A 20,752-nucleotide genomic window follows, 5' to 3' on the forward strand; every position below is an offset into this window, starting at 1 on the left:
CCTGAGGAAAAACATTGGAGGTGTTGTAACCTGACTGCACCTACCGCCACCCTGCTGCACCCCACAACTTCGGCGGCTTAGTAACATTCAGTTACGTAACGCCCCCCTCCCCCCCTCCCCCCCCCCCCCCCCCCCTCCCCAGCGCCCTCTCGCAAGAGCAGCCTGATACCGTTTACCGGGGTTGTAATGCGACGCTTTGTGCATGTGCCTACGTGATTCCTGGAGCAATCGCTTGACCAGAAAGCGCTCGTGCTTTATCGGCAACGCCTTTAAGCTTGCTTCCTTCTTGGCAGTCTCCAATAAAGATAAGTGTTACACTTACTGTAGGTGGTTGCTCAGTAAGGTTTATGACGAAATTGTCGGTCCAGTAGGCATTATGTCGGATGTAGTGTGGTTCTAATTTTCATATTATACGCGCTACTGGTTTTCTGAGAATCTATAAGCTGGGGTTCAGTGAGCGTTTTTTCTTGTTCACTATTACTTCATTTTTATTTGAATCACCTAATTATTATTGATGTATATCTTTGGATACGTTTACGTGCCACTGGTCTCAGAGGAACAAGTCTTTCTCCTTGAAAAAAAATAAGGAAATTGTAATTTTACACATAAGTAAGGCTGCGCGTTGTCTCCAGAATTACAGTACTCGCATACTTTGGCGTAACGCCCAGAAACAGCGAGCATAGTTACTGGCGTCAGGCGACGGAATAATTACACGTAGCGGTAACAAGCGGCCACAAGCCATGACGTACATAACACTCGTCAGCCGTCAGTACAGGCTCTGATTTAGCAGCACAGTTATTAAGCTATATGGTACCTATGAAGGAAAAGTAAGTACAGACTCAGAACACATGAACACATACAATTTAAAACGAGCCCGTTCATATTTTCACATGTGAACAAAATCCAACAACTAGGATATTAGCAACTATCGCACCTGTCGCAATGATTTGATGTCGTGGAAAATTCGAAGTTACAGTGTTGTTCTGAGTCTACGTTAAACCAGATATCCCCCCTGTGGTTGATTTAGTCAGTTCAAAGGTTGGAGGAATGAAGGGTATATCACCTCCAATAGACCATGTCTAGTAAAGCTCGGTTGTCTTCAAAACATTATTCATGGGCGGGGACAACCTAACAGCGACAAAAAAACTAAACATTAGTTCTTCTTAATATAAACACTCACATTACCTGCGAAAATGACGATCACTTATATACAGCTTCGAAAAAGAGTACGTATCTTGTAATCAAATATGTACAGTTGACGCATATAGCGTTTCAAACTCTCAGCGCTGTACCAAATAGAGATTTATAGATTTATTAGTAGATGGCTGGCCTAACAGGTTGCTCTTAAGCAGCGTGCCCTATAATTTCACATGGTACCACATAAGGTGACAGTATAGTTCTCACACCCTTCAACTACCTGTAAGAGATGCTTCTTTATCAGTACCAAGAAAAATAGCGACAGCATGTCAACTAAATGCCCTACACGACATTACCAGAAACAGTCTTAAGCTACAGACCCCACCGACAAAGTAATTCTTGACCGTCCAGTAAGACGGGGTGGGGTGCAAATATATCCTGCAAGGACTAAAACATGAGATGATAATGATAAAATTACTTACATCATTCAGCAGCTGATTACATTTGCCTTATTGGCGTGACAATTTCTATTACAACAGTGTATGATGACTGTGTATTATGTGTGAAATCGGATGACAACTGTGCTTATCTAAGATATGCCTCAGTTATGAAGTTATACGAACTGGATACTGCGCTATGTCTTGCATTGAAGAGACTGAACCATTTGTTGCCGAGCATAGACTCTGCATACAATGATGATGTAAACTTCTTAAGTGTGCGTAGTGTACATGTCGACCATTTGAAGCAGCACCTTTGAATGTGAACGCTGAACCTAAAGAGAAATAGATCAAATGTGTGTGTGAAAAACCTGAGTACTGTGAGGCATCTATTGGCTTGAGGTAGATATACGTGGAATTTATTGCATGCAAAGAAAAGCTTTATTTGGCAAGTACTGCACAGGTGCGAAGAAGACTATACATTAAGAGTGTAATGATATTCCTGAAATACTACACCCTGTGTATGACATTTAAATAAATGAATAGATATTGTTTATAAATATAATCTCAAACCGTGTTTGTGTTGTATTTCTTACCTCTCTCATTATAGTCAAAGTATTACAATTATTAATATTTTTTTCAGTGTTATACCAGTTATTGAGATAATGATTTATCGAGTTACTCTTCATTGGTAAAAGATATAGCTGTTTTCTCTGTGTAGTCAATATAGCTGTCGGTTAAGTGACTGTGGCCGCGGTGGTCTAGCGGTTCTAGGCGCGCCGTCCGGAACCGCGCGACTGCTACGGTCGCAGGTTCGAATCCTGCCTCGGGCATGGATGTGTGTGCTGTCCTTAGGTTAGTTAGGTTTAAGTAGTTCTAAGTTCTAGGGGACTGATGACCACAGATGTTAAGTCCCATAGTGCTCAGAACCATATTTTTGGTTAAGTGACTGAGCTACAGTGGCTACACATACTATTACTGTCCCTTCAAGTTTGTGTATTTATATATGTCAACTACTTGTCAGTACCTGGCATAGTTAGTATCATGGCAGGGTGGGTGAAACATCCTCATCACAAGGACTTTGTTGTCAGTGACTGGTCCTGTGAAGATGCAAAAGACGACCTGAAGAAGAAAAAGAATGGAATTCTCCTTCCTGATAATATACGAGCAGTTATTGTAGGTCCATTCAATTGTGGGAAGACTAATCCCCTCATGACGCTGCTAACACATGTAGATGGAGTCCGATATGAGCATGTGTGTGTTCTCAAAAACACTGTTTCAACCCAAGTGTCAGCTATTACAGGAGATATTGCGCGGTGTAGATGGTGTTACATACACGACATTCAGTGAAAGGCGGTATATCCCTCCACCTGAAAAAGCAAAGCCAAACACTGCTTTCATACCTGACGATGTTGCTGTGGAAAACCAAGACCAAATTCGAAAATATTTCTGTTTCGGTCATATATGGGTGCTGATGTATTTTTGTTCTTGTGCCGAATGTTGTGTCTGTTCATATATCTGTGGGGGTCACAGTCCACAGACTGTCGCGTCCTTTAACTGATTGTGTGTGCGCGTGCGCATATATATATACACTCCTGGAAATTGAAATAAGAACACCGTGAATTCATTGTCCCAGGAAGGGGAAACTTTATTGACACATTCCTGGGATCAGATACATCACATGATCACACTGACAGAACCACAGGCACATAGACACAGGCAACAGAGAATGCACAATGTCGGCACTAGTACAGTGTATATCCACCTTTCGCAGCAATGCAGGCTGCTATTCTCCCATGGAGACCATCGTAGAGATGCTGGATGTAGTCCTGTGGAACGGCTTGCCATGCCATTTCCACCTGGCGCCTCAGTTGGACCAGCGTTCGTGCTGGACGTGCAGACCGCGTGAGACGACGCTTCATCCAGTCCCAAACATGCTCAATGGGGGACAGATCCGGAGATCTTGCTGGCCAGGGTAGTTGACTTACACCTTCTAGAGCACGTTGGGTGGCACGGGATACATGCGGACGTGCATTGTCCTGTTGGAACAGCAAGTTCCCTTGCCGGTCTAGGAATGGTAGAACGATGGGTTCGATGACGGTTTGGATGTACCGTGCACTATTCAGTGTCCCCTCGACGATCACCAGTGGTGTACGGCCAGTGTAGGAGATCGCTCCCCACACCATGATGCCGGGTGTTGGCCCTGTGTGCCTCGGTCGTATGCAGTCCTGATTGTGGCGCTCACCTGCACGGCGCCAAACACGCATACGACCATCATTGGCACCAAGGCAGAAGCGACTCTCATCGCTGAAGACGACACGTCTCCATTCGTCGCTCCATTCACGCCTGTCGCGACACCACTGGAGGCGGGCTGCACGATGTTGGGACGTGAGCGGAAGACGGCCTAACGGTGTGCGGGACCGTAGCCCAGCTTCATGGAGACGGTTGCGAATGGTCCTCGCCGATACCCCAGGAGCAACAGTGTCCCTAATTTGCTGGGAAGTGGCGGTGCGGTCCCCTACGGCACTGCCTAGGATCCTACGGTCTTGGCGTGCATCCGTGCGTCGCTGCGGTCCGGTCCCAGGTCGACGGACACGTGCACCTTCCGCCGACTACTGGCGACAACATCGATGTACTGTGGAGACCTCACGCCCCACGTGTTGAGCAATTCGGCGGTACGTCCACCCGGCCTCCCGCATGCCCACTATACGCCCTCGCTCAAAGTCCGTCAACTGCACATACGGTTCACGTCCACGCTGTCGCGGCATGCTACCAGTGTTAAAGACTGCGATGGAACTCCGTATGCCACGGCAAACTGGCTGGCACTGACGGCGGCGGTGCACAAATGCTGCGCAGCTAGCGCCATTCGACGGCCAACACTGCGGTTGCTGGTGTGTCCGCTGTGCCGTGCCTGTGATCATTGCTTGTACAGCCCTCTCGCAGTGTCCGGAGCAAGTATGGTGGGTCTGACACACCGGTGTCAATGTGTTCTTTTTTCCATTTCCAGGAGTATATATATATATATATATATATATATATATATATATATATATATATATATGTGTGTGTGTGTGTGTGTGTGTGTGTGTGTGTGTGTGTATGTGTGTGTGTGTGTGTGTGTTTTCCATCCTGGATGTTATAGTCAGTCTTTTCCGTCTTTGTAGAATTCATCCCTCGCATGCTGGTGGAACTGGCTCGTCAGCTAGAGGTTGAGAAGGCTGAAACACGGCGCAAATGTAAGTACATTTGTACAATGTAGTTTTAGATAAAATAATGTCGTGTAATATATAGTGGTGTTCTAAGTGCCTACATTGAGTTGTCTGAGACATTTTTTCTTTTCGTTCTAGATGATTCTATGGATAGGGGCGGAGCCGCCGAGGGTGTGAAGCATTCAGACCAAGGCGCGGGTGAAGAAAATGGTCTATTGACAGACAGGCAACATGGATTTAGAGAGCATCGTTCCTGTGAAACACAACTAGCTCTTTATTCACATGAAGTGTTGAGTGCTACTGACAGGGGATTTCAAATTGATTTCGTATTTCTAGGTTTCCGGAAGGCTTTTAACAGTGTACCACACAAGCGGCTCTAGTGAAATTACGTGCTTATGGAGTTTCGTCTCAGTTATGTGACTGGATTTGTGATTTACTGTCAGAGAGGTCACAGTTCGCAGTAACTAACGGATAGTCATCGAGTAAAACAGAAGTGATTTTTGGCGTTCCCCAAGGTAGTGTTATAGGCCCTTTGCTGTTTCTTATCTACATAAACGATTTTGGAGACAATCTGAGCAGCCGTCTTCGGTTGTTTGCCGATGATGCTGTCGTTTATCGACTAAAAATGTCATCAGAAGATCGAAACAAATTGAAAAACAATTTAAAAAAGATATCTGGATCGTGCGAAAAGGAATTCGTTAAACTTCATTTACACGATAAATCAGTCTAATCTAAAAGCCGAAAATTCAACTAAATACCTAGGTATTACACTTACGAACCACTTAAATTGGAAGGAAAACATATAAAATGTTGTGAGGAAGGCTAACCAAAGACTGCGTTTTATTGGCAGGACACTTGGAAAATGTAACAGATCTACTAAGGAGACTGTCTACACTACGCTTGTCCGTCCTCTTTTAGAATACTGCTGCGCGGTGTGGGATCCTTACCAGATAGAACTGGCTGAGTACATCGAAAAAGTTCAAAGAAAGGCAGCACGTTTTGTATTATCGCGAAATATGGAAGAGTGTGTCACAGAAATGATACAGAATTTGGACTGGACATCTTTAAAACAAAGGCGTTTTCCGTTGCGACGGAATCTTCTCACGAAATTCGTCACCAACCTTCTTCTCCGAATGCGAAAATATTTTGTTGACACCGACCTGCATACGGAGGAACGATCACCACGATAAAATGAGGGAAATAAGAGCTCGTACAGAAAGATATAGGTGTTCATTCTTTCCACGCGCTATACGAGATTGGAATAATAGAGCATTGTGAAGGTGGTTCGATGAGCCCTCTGCCGGGCACCCGAATGTGATATGCAGGGTATCCATGTAGATGTGAAATCGCTAATTGGACTCATGTGATGGCGGCCGCTGCGGAGGCAGAATCCGAAAGGTGCAGCCATCTGACCCTTTCAGATGAGGCGGAGGAGATACCAGAGGGGGTGGGAGACCTGAGTGAATGTGCTGTTGAGTTGCTCAAGAAATGTAGCCAGAGTGGAGAAGGTAATTTTTTGTTGTAATGATAAAGTTCCAAAATATTCACCATCATTTATTGTTATTTTTTAAAATCTAGATCATTTAATTTATTTTTTCTTTTTTGTATGCTACAGCGATATCACACCAACTACAGCGGATATCTAGACCAATGGTTGCGGGGACGGGAATTGGTCACACTCTGTAGAGACGCGCAGCGCCTTGTATAGCACCGCTCACAGTTGCGTGAGAGGCGGCAGCTGCCCCTACAGCGCACCAGCGCATACCCTATGGCGTCCGTGGACAACTCAGCCGACAGGAGGTGGTCATCTGTCTTCCACCTATCAGGTCAGTAATGGGAACACAGACCCCGGGAACCACCGTCACTGCCCAGTTGTTCCCACCGGCCATCACCGCCTCTGCCCCCTCAGGCAGTTCGCCCCCGCCGTCAGCGAAAGGTATATGTACCTTGGCGCATGCCCTCCCTGCAGCAGACGCACACTCACCAGCCCCATCATCGACGGGGTGGACCCCTAGTTGTAGTAATAGTGATTCTTCTATGGCTGGTGGTAATGCTCTCTCCCATCCTAATGATAGTGAAGGACATCAGGATAACGGTATAATGACCCCTCTAGGATACTCAGCAGTTGCGAGGGCTTTTGAGGGGCGTATCTCATTCACAAGGATTGAGAATCCAAGAGGGAGGTATCGCGACCCTGTCGGGTTTTTAGAAGCCTGCCTCCCTGTCTTGGAGACCGAGCTGCTCAGCCCTAGACGATCCGAGATTTACTGCCATTAAATGCAGTGCAGTACTCTGCTGGGAGCTGAATCTCCCATCCAAACATCCTGATGATGCAGAAGCTACAACTCTGCACTACATGTGGGTTGATAATGGCATTATTTCTCGGAACACACCCATTGCTGAGTGGTATCATGAATCCACCTTGAGTGCTATTATGGCCCGGAAGTTAGAGGGTCAGCTAAGGTGCTCAGCTATATACCACACCTTGACATCCATATCCAGTAAAAGGAGGGTCCAGTTATATTAAGCTCCCTAAAGATATAGTTAACAAGAAGGCATGTATCAATGTCGAAAATCGATATGATGATTGTTTTGCATGGTCAATCCTGGTTTGTGAAAGAAAGTAAAATTACAGAGATCATCCTGAGCGTCCGAGCAGTTACAAAGTCCGTGATATTAAGACATAACTTCATTGGTATCGAGTTCCCCTTCAAGATTCAAGACATACCTAAATTTGAGGCGTAGAATACCGGAATATTGGTTCACGTTTATGGCCTGAAGAAGAATAACTACGACAAGTGAGATGGGTAGGACAAGCATACGGTAGTTGGACCCCTCCATTTCTCAAAATGTTCAGGTGAGCGTAATCAGCATGTAAACTCGCTGGTCTTCTTTGAAGGTGAAAATTACCACTATGTTTGGATCAAAGACATGTTCCGACTCCTTTCCTTCCAGATAAATAAACATAAACAACATATTTAAGGTGCCTGAATTATTTTTCACGAGACGAGTTATTAGTGATACATCTATTAGATTGTGCTTCCAAGGACCCGGTACGTGTTGTTATGCCCACAGAGGAAAATAACTTCATTAAATTTCAAAATGCTCGCCACCAGCAGTGAAGTCCATTTGTAGTGTACGCCGACTTTGAATGCCTGCTGCCTCATATTACTCTCTGTGAAGGGAACACCTTAGCCTCACATACAACCTTCACAAAAAACACGTATCTTATGCGGCAGCATTCCAAGTTGTAGGTGGATATGATTCTAAACTTCAACGCTACGAGTCTTATGTCGAGGATGATCCTGCGGTTTGGCTTCTCACTGAACTTGATCAACTTTCATGGGAAGTTGATAAGCTCTACAGCGCGAACACTCCCATGACCAAATCAAAGAGATGATGAATTGTATGAATAGGCGTTTAATTGTCATAACTGCGGGGTGCCGTTAGATAGAAAAGCGGAAACTCCCTGCAGAGATCATTGCCATCTTACGGGAAAGTTCCTCGGTGCAGCTCAAAACGCATGCAATTTGAAGTATAAGTTACCACGGCACATACATGTCTCTTTTCATAATTTCAGTGGGTATGACGCTCATTTTCTGATTGAGCATTTGGCTAATTTCGGTATGAAGAAAGATCAGGTCAGTGTCCTGCCTGAAAGTGTTGAGAAGTACATTTATTTCTCAAAATGAATGACTCCAAAAATGACGATCCGCTTCCTTCACTTTTTACGATTTATGCAGACTTCACTCCAGAAAATCGTTGAAACTCTACCTCAGAATGATATTCATATCACTCGATCTGCATTTCCTGATGAGGAAAAGTTCCAACTTGCGACTAGGAAAGGAGTTTTCCCACACACTATTTAGTTGGAGCGAAAATAGGGGGGGGGGGGGCGGCTTTGATAGATATATAGATAAGTGTGGCTCTTTTATCATAGTGTAATTAGTGTGTGTGTGTGTGTGAATGCATCTAGTTTATATAAGCACCACGTGCTGAAAAAAAACAAAGAATAAATACAAAAAATTATTTCCTTATGTATAAGCACCATGTGCTGCAAAAAAAAAATATTTTCTATCTTTCATGATTCATGTGTGTGCGTGGAGTAGTGTTTAAGCTTTACCTACTGCTAGCCTTCCAGTCAAAGAGCCACCTGGTTCAGAAAATATTTAGAGCTACTGATTTAAGTTGGAACCATCCAATTAAATGTTGTTACTGATGTATTTCATGGGAAATGTCTAGTTCAAACATATAGAACTTGTCTCGTTAAGCTTGAGCCAGCCAAATAAGTATTTCACCGAAAATGTCTAGTAAAAAAAAGATATTTAGAGCTATCTAGTTAAGTAGGAGAACGTTAATTCACAGAGCAGCTCGGTTCAATATAGTCTGTTTGGGTGGAATTTCCTTAGTAATAGTATTTAGCATGTAAGTTAGTCTATACCTCTGTTTTAGTTTTAAGTATGGCTCTATAAGGAAAAACATCCCCATGGAGGAGTCTCCAGTATGTGTTGGATTCTAGTAATAAGTATCTCTGTGTTGAACCACATCAAGAACTGAATTGCATACCACTAACTAAATTGTAATCTCAAGAATGGAATTGAATAAACGAAAAGAATACGTTACCATACATCACTGTTATTTTTTAAAAAACCTAATCATTATTTTTTTTTTTTACTAAAACATGTCTGTGACCATTCTGCAGTCATATATGTATTGCACGCACACATCAACAAGATGTAGCTCCATTAACACACAATTTCAGAGAATTCACTGCTGGCAAGGGCACAGGAATGCGGAAGTCTACCTATTAATAGCACAGGTGCTGCTAGTCCCTTGTTGACAACGCACAAGGGTGTGGTAAGTAGGTCGCACACTTCCAGTGGACTGCAGGTATAGATGGAAGCAGGTATAGTATCATGGTTAAACTTGCATGCTAGGGACGTAGGTGTCTAAGTATACATAGCTTGTTAGGAAAAACATTGTTTTCATTAAGCCAACTTAATAGTTATTTTACATTTTCATAAGCAGATACAGCAAAACTTTTTTGATACATGTTCTTGAGTCGATGGAGAGGACGACACCCATAGAATTACAGGTCTGGAATTGCAGCAAACTTAAAGATTCGACGCATTCGTGAGATCTTCTCCTTCCCCTTCACGTAGATGATGGTATCTGTGTGATCGAATAATTTAAGCGCAGTCATCATATCTTTATAGAGTATGCCAGGATTATCCCAGTGAATTCCTATTCATTTATACAGCTCGTTGCACGACACCGGTGAGTGGACAGTAGTTGATCACACGCTCATGTAGAACTAGAGCATATGTGGCAGTGTGTTCTGGGAAATTTGTCGAAGATTCAAATGCAGTTCGCACATCTATAGGTCCAGACGTAATTATCTTTCTGTTTCGAGCAGTCTATTACGATGATTCGTGAAAGCTCCTTGAACTTATGCAGACTGTTTAGATAACCTTCTAGCTCTCCTTTGGCCATTTCATAGTAAAAGCACAAAACCTTGCATACATGTCATACGCTAGACTGCATAAATTTTGATTCCACTGCAGATGTAAATTGTCATATGGGAAGGACTCTGAATTGAGGTAGACTTTGCCATTAGTTAACTTGCATTTGTCAGACACGGCGGAATCATTTGCTATATTACCTCTTCTATCTGCCTGAAACGCAAGTATGATGAATATAGGTGTCTAGCTGCGAAGAGGTTTTAATAGCCCATGTTTGTCTGCCAGCAGTCAGTAACAAAGGGTACTTGAAAACCTCCCACGAGCGAAATGTCAGTGACAGGAATGTACCGAAATTCAGGACTTTCAAAAGCTTCAAACATTCCTCGTTGGATACGCTGATGTGAGGCGTTTCCCATATTATCTTGATAATTGTGATCATATTCTCCTCTTGAGCTCCTTGAATGTATGAGTTATTGTCTGTCGCACTCCACACCGGAATGAGTTCCTGTTTAGCGTTCATAGCAGATTATTATCTGCCTCATGTCGTCAAAGTACCAGCCGGCCGAAGTGGCCGTGCGGTTAAAGGCGCTGCAGTCTGGAACCGCAAGACCGCTACGGTCGCAGGTTCGACTCCTGCCTCGGGCATGGATGTTCGTGATGTCCTTAGGTTAGTTCGGTTTAACTAGTTCTAAGTTCTAGGGAACTAATGACCTCAGCAGTTGAGTCCCATAGTGCTCAGAGCCATTTTTTAACCTCAAAGTACCCCATAAGCATTTTCAGAGGTATGCATGCAGTAAATCGCTTGTACTCTTGAGCTGATCTATCCGCCGGCTCATCTAAGAACCATCCTGCATTTTCTAAACTGTGCAGATCTGCTGGTGATGCCGAGATGCATGTTTTAAGGTCGATGTTGTGCCTACATTGGCATGTATGATCGATCTCTGAACCGTTCAGTTCATAGCGAATCTCTTGGAATTCCAATGCGTTGCGTGTCAGCTTGGATCCCACTGTATCGCCGCCGTCAGTTTTCTTGAATGACCCTCGAGATATGTCCAACTCTTGCATGGAAGCACGAGAGTGCCTTGGTGCTGGATGACAATCCTAATTTCATTGTTCTTGTTAAATGTAGTTGAAGCGTATGGGAGAAACATTCCTGACGTATAATTCTCTAATCATACTCTACTAGACTGGTTATATTGAGGACGTCATTGCGCGGTTTCAGGCCAACTGATTTAAGAAACTCATAGTTCGCACTTGTTATCACTTTGCTGTTCGGTAGTGAAGTGGCATGCTATCGATTGCGTGCACTTGTTTTATACCGTACGCCCATCCTGCCTCAGATGTAATCGTACAATGATTTTCTCAGCACAATAGTCAACAAGTTGATTATTCTAGTCCACAATAAGCAGCTCCAAATAGTCCAATGTCTGAGCTGTCACTGGAAGGTATATTGCATTGGCAGGGGTCTCAACAATCTTATACCCCGTTGCAACTGCGGGGAAGTAAATAGTATGAATCAGACTATACTTGAGATAGGAGTTCGTTGCAATGTTACACTCGACTCGGATTGTGCTGACGGAAGTATGTCCACAGTCTGATGTGACTTGTAAATTTACTTGGATCCTTTTTCAAAACCTGCCCTTTTGTGACATCCAGCAGGCGCCCTATTGAACCTTTCTGGTTACAGTCAATCGTTGCATTTACAGTCCTTATTACAGATTTAAGCGTATTGATGTTTGCATGTAGTTCAATACCTTTTCCAGACTGCTTTAAGACTTCGTTTAAATCGTCGATATCGTATGCACCCGGTTCTATTTCCACAACATCTTTTGCACCATTAATATCCAGATGCAGTTTGTTGTTAGTCTTAGTGATATTTGGGATGCTGTTGTACGTCTCCAGTCCAATCAATGTAATATTCCATTCACCAACGCTGAAATCAATTGGCGGGAACAAATTTGCACGCAATACAGATGATCGTTCTTTTAACGTCAAAGTGTATGACATTGCATCTGAACCTCAACTGATGAAGGAAAGTTTAAAGCTCCTCCTTATATAGCACGCTTCCTCTTCTTCTTTACAAACGTGAAGAGAAATAGGATGCATAGATGCCCACAGAGGTGTGTATTAAAGTCCTGATAGCGCTGATAATTGTAGAACACGCGTCTTCTGTGAGTGAAGTACCGTTGTAATTCTTCTGGCGGTTGCAGGTCACCAAATGAGTCGAAATAGTAGACGGTATCCGCCTTTTTCACAACATACGATACCCAGTGGGTGCCGGGGCCTCTAGCAACATCAAAATTCACAATGCCACATTCACCAGTTTTCCACATAGTCTAAGGTAATGTATCCCGCATAAACACACCACGGACTCTAGGTATGTTCAATTTGTTTCTAACAAACTTACGATCAGTATTTGTGAGTGGTCGATCTGCTAGGACCGGTAATGGGCTTTTTTTAAATTTATTTGTGAATAGACTAAGCCCTTTCCTGTTCGTTTTTAAGTATAGTCCTTTTCCGATGGCTGCGGCTTCCATCATGCGGTTATGTCTTCTTGCCTCTTCTATCTGTGCTTGGGAGTTTTGCGCGTTCTTGACAGTTTGAGCGATAGCTGCTGGACCACCAGCGAGGCAACCTACCGCCGAGAGCGCGGAGAGGGCTGGGACGAGAAATGGAATAAAACCGCGAGATGTCTCGGGTATTGGTAGAACTCGAGGTGCTTTAACCAATCCTTCTTCTTCCCGCATGTTTCTGCTTCAGTGCGTTTTTAACTCCATACATCGCTGTCTGGATACAGTTCTTTAAACAGCTCTGCTTCCCGTCCTTGTCTTTGTTTAGTGCACAAAGTGCAGCATTCATAACTCGCTTGAAATTCATCACTCCTAAACCCAACTTAATTTTTCCTCGCGTGGTTTTATCAACTGCAAATGCTGCGATGCGTTGACCTACACCAATATCACTTCTTCTCCGTATCGCCTTACCCTTATCAGCAAAAATCCTGTCTGCAGTGTGACGACTTGATAGATGTTTATTTGCAGCGTATGCAATATCATGGTCCATACACGCATCGTCGAACAGATTATAAGCCCCTTATCACCTCGCGCCAAGCGTTTCTGAAGCTTTCCCCCAGATCCACAGTAGTTATACCCAGAGATGTGTAATTCCACTGGCAGTTTGTCCAGAATACCACCACCACCGCCTCTAATGCGTCTCCTAGCACGCATGTTATGCCACTGCAGTGGTTGTGGACTATGCACGCCGATTATACAGTAAATCGTCGGCATCAGTCCAACTGCTTTGTGTAGCAGGAAAACCAAGCCATTTGACTAGTGCTTTATTTTCACGATACCTTATGACTACCTCCACGAAAAAAAAAAAAAAAAATCCGGTTCCGAGGTTTACTGCAACTCCTCGGTGTAGAAGCAGCCTGCAATTTCTTCACCTTTACCATCATTCAGTATATAAGTTCTAGGATTCGTTCTTTGCAACTTTGATACTATAAATATCTCTGTTTACCAGTTGGGGAAGGTATGAGTTCTCAAATGTGGTCTTGTGTTTTGAGACGCGTATCAAATCACCTACATTAAATTTCTGCCTGCGTGAATACAGCATCTTAATGTCATGATACACCGTATCCATGAGTCCATTATCACGACCATCGATTGGTCTCATTTTTAGTGTGGTATGTTTGGTTCGATTATACTGAGCAATTATTTGTGGGAGGATATCTGTCCATTTGTATGAGCTGCGAAGGTTAAAACGCATCCACATTCGACCTTTTATTGTTCTGTTCAGACGCTCCCCGATACTCGCTTTCAGGTAAGTGAATGTTGAGTAGTGATGCATTACATACCGCTGCATCACGGTCTTCAAATACCTATTGCAAAACTCTCCGCCGTGATCGGTTTGGATGTTGTCTGGGCATCGATTCGTCCCTGTCTGTAGCAAACGATCAAAAACATCCGCGACATTTCTTCCCGTTTTTGTTTTGACTGGTAATGCCCAGGCAAATTTGAAGTATGTATCAATAACCACTAAAATATATTTGAATCTATTATTCTCACGTGAATATTCCCACATATCTAAAAGATCAGCTTGCCACAAGTCATCCAAACTTTTAATCATAACATGCCTTCGAGGATATGTTTTGCGTGCTGATTTGTGCAGTTCCCGAACTACTGTCTCCATACTTACTCCATGATACATCTCTCTGTAAGTTCAGAGTTTACTGAAACAGCCTCATTCGAATGAGTTGTATTACCTGCAGCAGCTGATGCCAGGAGCAGCCGTAGTCGGTCTATTATCTCGTTGAGGTCGTCGTAATATACACTCCTGGAAATTGAAATAAGAACACCGTGAATTCATTGTCCCAGGAAGGGGAAACTTTATTGACACATTCCTGGGGTCAGATACATCACATGATCACACTGACAGAACCACAGGCACATAGACACAGGCAACAGAGAATGCACAATGTCGGCACTAGTACAGTGTATATCCACCTTTTGCAGCAATGCAGGCTGCTATTCTCCCATGGAGACGATCGTAGAGATGCTGGATGTAGTCCTGTGGAACGGCTTGCCATGCCATTTCCACCTGGCGCCTCAGTTGGACCAGCGTTCGTGCTGGACGTGCAGACCGCGTGAGACGACGCTTCATCCAGTCCCAAACATGCTCAATGGGGGACAGATCCGGAGATCTTGCTGGCCAGGGTAGTTGACTTACACCTTCTAGAGCACGTTGGGTGGCACGGGATACATGCGGACGTGCATTGTCCTGTTGGAACGGCAAGTTCCCTTGCCGGTCTAGGAATGGTAGAACGATGGGTTCGATGACGGTTTGGATGTACCGTGCACTATTCAGTGTCCCCTCGACGATCACCAGTGGTGTACGGCCAGTGTAGGAGATCGCTCCCCACACCATGATGCCGGGTGTTGGCCCTGTGTGCCTCGGTCGTATGCAGTCCTGATTGTGGCGCTCACCTGCACGGCGCCAAACACGCATACGACCATCATTGGCACCAAGGCAGAAGCGACTCTCATCGCTGAAGACGACACGTCTCCATTCGTCCCTCCATTCACGCCTGTCGCGACACCACTGGAGGCGGGCTGCACGATGTTGGGGCGTGAGCGGAAGACGGCCTAACGGTGTGCGGGACCGTAGCCCAGCTTCATGGAGACGGTTGCGAATGGTCCTCGCCGATACCCCAGGAGCAACAGTGTCCCTAATTTGCTGGGAAGTGGCGGTGCGGTCCCCTACGGCACTGCCTAGGATCCTACGGTCTTGGCGTGCATCCGTGCGTCGCTGCGGTCCGGTCCCAGGTCGACGGGCACGTGCACCTTCCGCCGACCACTGGCGACAACATCGATGTACTGTGGAGACCTCACGCCCCACGTGTTGAGCAATTCGGCGGTACGTCCACCCGGCCTCCCGCATGCCCATTATACGCCCTCGCTCAAAGTCCGTCAACTGCACATACAGTTCACGTCCACGCTGTCGCGGCATGCTACCAGTGTTAAAGACTGCGATGGAGCTCCGTATGCCACGGCAAACTGGCTGGCACTGACGGCGGCGGTGCACAAATGCTGCGCAGCTAGCGCCATTCGACGGCCAACACCGCGGTTCCTGGTGTGTCCGCTGTGCCGTGCGTGTGATCATTGCTTGTACAGCCCTCTCGCAGTGTCCGGAGCAAGTATGGTGGGTCTGACACACCGGTGTCAATGTGTTCTTTTTTCCATTTCCAGGAGTGTATATACTGTCTGATATGATTGTTCACTGCTTTACGCTCAATGTCAATACCATTGCTGCTGCTGCTGCTGCTGCTGCTGCTGTTGTTGTTGTTGTTGTTGTTGTTTTCGCCTTCAAGTATTGGTTTTATAATGATTTCATATTTCTTGTTGCTCATGCGTTTCGTGATATTTTGTACACCAGTCATGTGCAGTATTTTACGTTAAGTTTCCCTACAGTTAACTAAATAATTTATAGATGTTTTGGTACGTCTTAGGAAAGTAAGATTCATTAAGCTGGGTGTTCTCTCAAACCGCCTATCAGTAATCTATATTGTCATATTGTACGATCTTCCCCTGCTAACGCCGAATGTTCTATTTGACCAGGGGCGTGGCGGATAATGAATTCGTCAATGGCAACACCATCGTTACCGTGTGCTCTTCATTTTGCTGAGAGCTGTAGGAGAGATTCAGTCACCGTTTTAAAGGTCTCTTAGTGTTTGCTGTCGATCCATATGCCCTAACCTCAGCAACCGCAATTTCTCACGTACTGCTTTCCGCGCTTGAATCACGTACTGCTTCGTCGACATCACGGTGTATACTAATCAGACATCTCCGCAGCGTTAGGCTTTATATATCCACTCATGTTTCTTCTTCCTCTTACTATGTGCCTGCTCCCCCTTCTCAACAACAAAGAACTCTACATCTATTTTCCCCTCAATAGCCTCGACCTTTTCAGTTAAGTCGGTTACTTTCTTACCGACTTGATTAACTCGTTTAACCCATTCACCGTTCTCAGAAAAGTCTGGTAATACGTCTCTAGTTCCCTGCGCATACCTCCAACTTCATGCACAACAGCCTGAATTTTGGCACTCATGTACAGGCTCTGCTTATGTTGTCTGCTCCGATTCCCTGAGCGCCATCCAGAGCCTCAGTGATCCGTATCCGGTTCACCCTTTAGTGCACCGGATCCAACGCTCTCTTCAGCAGCAGGTGGACGACGGTTCTCCGGTTAGCTTTATGTGGGTTCCTGGCCATGTCGGTATCCCTGGGAACGAAGCTGCAGATGCCGCGGCCAAGGCTGCGGTCCTCCAGCCTCGGACAGCTTCTTGTTGTGTCCCTTCATCAGATTGTAGCAGGGTCATTTGTTGGCGCATTTTATCGCCGTGGCATGCCGATTGGGCTGCACTTACGGACAACAGGCTTCGGGCCTTGAAACCTCTTCCCGCGGCTTGGACGTCCTCCTCACGCCCTTCTCGGCGGGAGGAGGTCGTTTTGGCCCGGTTACGAATTGGACACTGCCGGTTCAGCCATCGCCATCTGCTGACGGCTGCGCCGGCGCCGTTCTGCCCATGTGGGCAATTGCTGACGGTCCGCCACATTTTAACGTCCTGTCCGGATTTTAATACACTGCGTCTTGATCTTGGCCTGCCATGTACTCTGGATGCCATTTTAACGGATGACTCAGGAGCAGCTGCTCGCGTTCATCGTTTTATCAACTTGACAAACCTGTCTGACATTTGATTATGCTGTTGTTTTTTTTTAATCCTCTGCCTGTCTGTCTTTTATAGCATTGTCCCTTTTAGTTGCTGTTTTAACCTTGTGCCTCGCGGTGCATTCTTAACTTAGTCTGGGCGCTAATGACCATTGTAGTTATGCGCCCTAAAACCACAAAAAAATGTACAGGCGAATGTTCTGTCTGTGTACACCAATTCTCTGGTTGAGAGCTAGACATGCGCACGAATTTGTCCATGGTGTAGCGTAGACTGATGTACTAACATCTCGTACCGTGCTATATATGCAGAACCTCTTGAAAGTTTCGCCTGTACCTACTATCACTCAGTTTTCTTGTTTCATCAATAACGAGAAAGCCATAATGTGAATGATTCCAGCAATCAGCACATATCTTCACAAATTCATTGAACGACATGTCAGTTCCGACATGTACCTGTTAAATGTGTTTTGAATTCAGATTGTCTTGTTTGAAGGCTATAATGAGGTTTGCATTATCCCTAACCAACTTCTTCGGGATTCTGTAATATGTTTGGCTCAGGTAAAATACATCAGCTCCCATATGACGACCGAAACAGAAATACTTTCGAATTTGGTCTTGGTTTTCCACAGCAACATCGTCAGGTATGAAAGCAGTGTTTGGCTTTGCTTTTTCAGGTGGAGGGATATACCGCCTTTCACTGAATGTCGTGTATGTAACACCATCTACACCGCGCAATATCTCCTGTAATAGCTGACACTTGGGTTGAAACAGTGTTTTTGAGAACACACACATGCTCATATCGGACTCCATCTACATGTGTTAGCAGCGTCATGAGGGGATTAGTCTTCCCACAATTGAATGGACCTACAATAACTGCTCGTATATTATCAGGAAGGAGAATTCCATTCTTTTTCTTCTTCAGGTCGTCTTTTGCATCTTCACAGGACCAGTCACTGACAACAAAGTCCTTGTGATGAGGATGTTTCACCCACCCTGCCATGATACTAACTATGCCAGGTACTGACAAGTAGTTGACATATATAAATACACAAACTTGAAGGGACAGTAATAGTATGTGTAGCCACTGTAGCTCAGTCACTTAACCAAAAATATGGTTCTGAGCACTATGGGACTTAACATCTGTGGTCATCAGTCCCCTAGAACTTAGAACTACTTAAACCTAACTAACCTAAGGACAGCACACACATCCATGCCCGAGGCAGGATTCGAACCTGCGACCGTAGCAGTCGCGCGGTTCCGGACGGCGCGCCTAGAACCGCTAGACCACCGCGGCCACAGTCACTTAACCGACAGCTATATTGACTACACAGAGAAAACAGCTATATCTTTTACCAATGAAGAGTAACTCGATAAATCATTATCTCAATAACTGGTATAACATTGAAAAAAATATTAATAATTGTAATACTTTGACTATAATGAGAGAGGTAAGAAATACAACACAAACACGGTTTGAGATTATATTTATAAACAATATCTATTCATTTATTTAAATGTCATACACAGGGTGTAGTATTTCAGGAATATCATTACACTCTTAATATATAGTCTTCTTCGCACCTGTGCAGTACTTGCCAAATAAAGCTTTTCTTTGCATGCAATAAATTCCACGTATATCTACCTCAAGCCAATAGATGCCTCACAGTACTCAGGTTTTTCACACACACATTTGATCTATTTCTCTTTAGGTTCAGCGTTCACATTCAAAGGTGCTGCTTCAAATGGTCGACATGTACACTACGCACACTTAAGAAGTTTACATCATCATTGTATGCAGAGTCTATGCTCGGCAACAAATGGTTCAGTCTCTTCAATGCAAGACATAGCGCAGTATCCAGTTCGTATAACTTCATAACTGAGGCATATCTTAGATAAGCGCAGTTGTCATCCGATTTCACACTTAATACACAGTCATCATACACTGTTGTAATAGAAATTGTCACCCCAGTAAGGCAAATGTAGTCAGCTGCTGAATGATGTAGCGCTCTGCACGACATATTTCGTCCCAGTTGAAGTCGGGAATTGACACTGTAACACACCTCGATATATTTTCCATTTCCATTCTCCCATGTAAGTCCCACACATGATGTGCTTCTATACCAACATTTACACGTTTCATTTCACTGGGAGTTAAATTGTACATGGAAGTGAAAAGCATGAATACACTCGATGCCTTCTTATCCACAACATGTGCACTCTCTGGCTTTGCTATGATAGGGATGTTCTGCTGGGATGGGTCATATGTCAGTGACCAGTGCTGTCCTCCATCTTGATGTTCCTTAGGGCCACCGGTAGCATTCGATGTGTCAGGGGTAGGTCGAGTGTCCTCATCACACAAATCGATGAGTGGGATGGACGACAGCAGCTCCTTGTCCTGCTCCAGCAAGTGGGCTATGTGCACTACAGGATCCCACATGGCCACTACTGGTTCAGATGTGCTGGAGGTTGTTGCCGCCACGGGTCTAGAGGGAGGTCTTGACAGGATGGCTGCCAAGGTTGCTACGGGTCCGGACTTGGCAGAGATTGGCACATTGGCACTCGATCCTGCTAGCTTGTATATGTCAAGGGCTGCTGCTGAACAAAGACGTGTGACTGCTGCTGACACTTAATGGTTCTTCTTCTTCTTCATCTTCTTCTTCTTCTTCTTCTTCTTCTTCTTATGCTGCTGCTGCTGACAGTCTGAGGTCCCAGAGCTGCTGAGCCTCCCCTATACCCCCTCTAATGATGTCACCAGATACTGCCATCCTACTGGCTGAAATCTAACACGACTGGATTGAGGGCTCTTATTGGTTCCTGCCATTTTTCCCCCCACCATCTTGGATTACATCACAGAATGGACGATGGCACTTTCTGGAGGTGGTACTGTTTACTAGATCCTGACCTTGTGGCAAGCACACTTTTTCCTGCCATCTTGGATAACAGTACTTGGGTCAGCAGCTGACGTCATGACACCATCCTGGATTAACTTGAGGATGAGAGTGCACTCTGGTAGCAGAACTATGTACTATTTCAGTTGGAGTCCGGACCTCATCGTGAACACACTGGATGTCTGCACTGCATCCAAATTATTTAAGTCCTCCCTCACCAATCCCTGGGATGAGGTGGAAGTCAGGTGACTTAGGTTAGTGGAGGTAACCCAACTGCCATTTGTTTCCAGCCATTTTTGTTACGTTAGTAGAGGCTGCTTTGTTCAGATGAAATTTGAACTTCCCGCTATTCTCTGGGGTAGGAGATTAGGTTAGTGGAGGTAGCCCAATTGACCTAC

At 44.9% G+C, this 20,752-nt stretch overlaps 1 protein-coding gene across 1 annotated transcript in view; it reads left to right on the forward strand.

Annotated features, from left to right (window-relative positions):
* The window catches only part of LOC126419604 (uncharacterized), a 1,338,018-nt gene that overhangs the window by 1,282,183 nt on the left and 35,083 nt on the right, over positions 1–20,752 (forward strand). The window contains exons 12-14 of the mRNA XM_050086792.1: positions 4,739–4,810; positions 4,922–6,291; positions 6,399–6,609. The gene's annotated coding sequence lies outside the window, so the exon portion shown is untranslated. The remainder of the gene's footprint in view (positions 1–4,738; positions 4,811–4,921; positions 6,292–6,398; positions 6,610–20,752) is intronic.

Source organism: Schistocerca serialis, chromosome 9 (genome assembly GCF_023864345.2).
Source record: "Schistocerca serialis cubense isolate TAMUIC-IGC-003099 chromosome 9, iqSchSeri2.2, whole genome shotgun sequence".
Taxonomy (NCBI): Eukaryota; Metazoa; Arthropoda; class Insecta; order Orthoptera; family Acrididae; genus Schistocerca; species Schistocerca serialis.